The 4178-nt window shown below is 46.3% G+C and overlaps 1 pseudogene; it reads left to right on the forward strand.

Moving 5' to 3' along the window:
- The first annotated feature begins 1147 nt into the window (after nt 1–1147).
- Nucleotides 1148–2525, forward strand: LOC104616030 (annotated as a pseudogene).
- The last annotated feature ends 1653 nt before the right edge of the window (nt 2526–4178 follow it).

Here is a 4178-nt window from a genome sequence, read left to right on the forward strand (position 1 = left end):
GGAACTAGGTTTCTGGAGCAAATACTCATAGTTGTACATACCAAATTTCCCTTAAATCTTATAAATATTTCAGAACATTTGCATATTTTTTTCAATATCCATAGCAAATAGTGTACATATTCATTAGTGTATTCATAGATAAATTCTTTAACAGTTAAAGACACTATACTAATTAATTTTTATAAATAGGCATGACAGCTAATTTATTTACAGTATTCAATCATAGTAAGTCTGGGTTTCACCTATATACTAGCTGAATATTAGCTGAATTAGTTGAACGCAAATAAATCGTTATGCTGGTTGTCTAAAACACAGTGAGCTTGTGAGAGACTGAACCGCAGGGCATTTGTCTCAAAGATTGTTCGTCTGGGCGAGAATTCCTTCGGCTGGCGATGGGAGCGGCTGCAGGGCCACAGAGACCTCAGATAGGTGCTACAAGGGCCAATCATACACCACCATGTCATGCGATAGCCGCGTGATAGTCGCGTGAGGAGCGGGGCTGGAGCTGCGTGAAGCCTATGTACATGTGCAGACGGGCAAGTATGTGTCATTGTCATGGAAATTGCAGCCCTTGAATGAGAATAAAAGCGACTGCGACTGCCAAGACAAGCCCTCGCACCGCCGCGATCACCCACCACTGAAACATCAAGAAACTTGGACCCCAGGATGCCGCGGATCCATGGTGGTGACTTTCTTTGCAACTCTATCCCGAATGCTTGCTGGATTTCTGTTTTTTTATTCTATTCTGTCGTATTGCTACTAATTTCTTACTTTTGATAATAAAAGTTGTTTTGGATATACGGCATTTGACCTCATTTGTGTCTTAATCTCGCTCTCAGGATTGTATTGAAACCTCTCACAATATTGGATCGGGACATGTAAATTGGAGTCACGGACAGGATCCCTTGAGATGAGAGTGCCATGTTATTTCCCAAATACCTGAGATCTCTCAGAAAAATAAGGGGTGCGGGTCTATGTTTGAAACTTACATGCTGCCTTCCTGAGATGATCGCTTCCCTGCTTTGAACAGGATCCCTTGAGATTTCCCAAATACATGAAACATCTCAGGAAAGTAAGAGATGCGGGTCTTCTGTTTGAAACTTAGGTGCTGCCTTCCTGAGATGACCGCTTCCCCACTTTATATAGCATGAGTGACCTTAAAACTGTCTCTTTGGCGAAAGATATTTTGTTTGAATTTTTAGAAAAATATAATGCGCAACCCTCTGTACCTGGGATGGACAGGGCTCAGGGAAATTGGTATAATTGACAGAGTGTTGTTGATCAGGCAAGCTCTTCACAAAAGAATGTGAGAGTAAGATCAGGAAGAGGAAAATCCATTATTTGTGCTGTTCTCAGTGCCAGTTCGGCCGCTGCTGTAGAGGCGAGGGAACGCTGCTGTGCTGCGGAATCCCAAATTGTTGAATCACTCCACCAAACCTCGTTTGGTCCCTTCAGGGGCAAGTGGCGGATTTAAAGGAACAGCTCAAAGGAGAGAAAGACCTGGTGAAACATCTGCAGACTGCTCTTAAGGAGCAACTCCTTGCAGGCACTGGCCACAAGGAAACATCCCCAAGATCAGGACCTGGTTACCTTTTTGACGACTTGCAGGCAGCGAGAGAAAGAGGAGAGAAATTAGAACCATCCTCGCCACGACCCTTGGTTAAGACTGAGTATATTTACGATGACGATCAGGATCAATCCCCCCAAGTCACAACCATGGAGGTCCCCTATACCGCCACCTAGTTGGCAAAGTTAAAAAAGGATTTTGGTCGAACCCCTGGAGAGTCAGAGACGGAGTATGTGCGGAGAGTATCGCTGTCTGGGGGGAATCAGATTTTGCTTAATGAAAAGGAGGCGGAGGGGTATTGGGGACCAGAAGTATTTTTAATTATTGGGAATCACCGCGCCCCTTGGTCTTTAACCGGAGAGTCAGAGACGGAGTATGTGCGGAGAGTATCGCTGTCTGGGGGGAATCAGATTTTGCTTAATGAAAAGGAGGCGGAGGGGTATTGGGGACCAGAAGTATTTTTAATTATTGGGAATCACCGCGCCCCTTGGTCTTTAACCCAGCAGGCAGCCTATTGGGCAGGGGGTTTGAACCCCTTGGAGAGGGGGGATCCCCTGGCAATTATGGGGACTGTCAATCAGTTGGTGGAAAGTGTGCAGAAGGCAGCTTGTTTGCAGATGATGTATGATCAAAAATTGGAGCCTAGGCAGAAGTCTGCGATGATGATGCTGGTAGACCTCGAAGTCATGACTCTCCTCATAAGGGGACTCCCCGATTCCTTAAAGCTGATCGGTGTACAATTAGAGGGGAAAATACAAGCAATGGCTTGGGGCGAATGGGTTGCGGCTGCTTTAGAAGGACTTATGCCCGATCAGCGCTGCTGGTCCCCGATAGCAAAAAGTGGACATGGGGGGAGGTGGCCCAATAATTGATTAATTATGGGTGCAAGTATGGCCCCATTAACATTCCAGCCAATAAAACAGACTCTAGGGGCCTGTCCTGGTTTCAGCCAGGGTAGAGTTAATTTTCTTCATAGAAGCTAGCGTGAGGCTGTGTTTTGGATTTGGTATGAGAAAATGTTGATAACGTGCTGATGTTTTGAGTTGTTGCTAAGTAGTCAAGGACAGTCCAGCTTCTCGTGCTGGCCTGCTAGCAAGAAGGCTGGCATGCACGGGAAACTGGGAGAGGACACAGCCAGGACAGCTGACCCAGGCTGGCCAAGGGGATATTCCATACCATATGACATCATGACATAAAGCTGGGACGAAGAAGAAGGAAGGAGTAGAGGAATGTTTGGAGTGATGGCATCTATCTTCCCAAGAAACCATTACACATGACGGAGCCTTGTTTCCCTGGAGATGGCTGAAAACCTGCCTGCCCATGGGGAGTGGTGAATGAATTCCTTGTTTTGCTTTGCTTGTGTGCACAGCTTTTGCTTTACCTATTAAACTGTCTCTATCTCAAACCATGAATTTCCTCACTTTTACTCTTCTGATTCTCTCCATGGTTCCACTGTAGGGGAGTGAGCGAGCAGCTGCATGGTACTTAGTTGCTGGCTGGGGCTAAACCGCAACAAGGCCTGAGAGGAGCTGAAGTGAAAATGGTTCTGTGCCCTGAGGGTGACAGAACAACACCCCTCGGAGGGAAGGACACCCCAAGTAAGTGCAATAGCCTGTGGGCAAAGGGATGGCAAAAAGGAATTCCATTCCATGTGATATAATGGATGGATTGTCAACAGACAAGTTAGAAAAACTGGTGCCAGGATGGCCTGATAAACCAGCAGATACGGAGATGGGCTTTAAAAAACCCACTCCCAGGGCATCCTTTTTAATCGACTTACCAGAGACAAACGTCTCTCAAAATTTGCTGGGCAACTAGATTTTTCGCCCTCTGATGGTGAGCGGGGGGACGAAGGTTGGATAATATCAGACAGCTCACCGGAAATGGACAGGGTGATTTACTAATTACAGGTGTTATAGGGCCAAAACAATTCCTGGTCACATTTTTGGTGGATACTGGGGCTCAGATTTCAGTTATTAAAATGAAAGATGCCACTAGCTGTGGGGTTAAATTTTCTAAACAGAGGCTGTTTGTAACAGATCCATTTGGCAATGTTCAGCCACAGGTGTTAACAATGGTCAGCCTGCAATTGCCAGGGGAAGATACTGCTGCCATGGTAGCAATGGTTGTGGGAGAATTTCCACTCAACCTCCTGGGACTTGATGTTCTGAAAGGGAAAGCCTGGATTGATAATAAAGGGAGACAGTGGTCATTTGGCTCTCCAATGACAGATATTCGGATGCTACAAGCCACGCTGCCACTTCCCCCTTCAAAGGTTACGAATGTTAGGCCTTGCCCGATACCCTCGAGGGCCAGAGAGGGAATAACGCCTGTGTTAGAGGACTTAAAAGGACAGGGCGTCGTGGTTCTGACCGACTCCCCTTGTAACTTCCTGGTGTGACCAGTACGAAAACCCAATGGCAAGTCAAGGCTGACCGTAGATTATCGTAGACTTAATGCAAATACTGGTCCATTGACGGCTGCAGTACCGAATATTGCTGAGCTTATAACTACAATCCAGGAACGAGCCCACCCGATCATGGCAATGGTAGATGTTAAGGACATGTTTTTTATGGTTCTCCCTACAATCTGAGGACCAAGACTGTTGCGC

This window comes from Phaethon lepturus, unplaced genomic scaffold (genome assembly GCF_000687285.1).
Source record: "Phaethon lepturus isolate BGI_N335 unplaced genomic scaffold, ASM68728v1 scaffold7400, whole genome shotgun sequence".
Classification (NCBI taxonomy): domain Eukaryota; kingdom Metazoa; phylum Chordata; class Aves; order Phaethontiformes; family Phaethontidae; genus Phaethon; species Phaethon lepturus.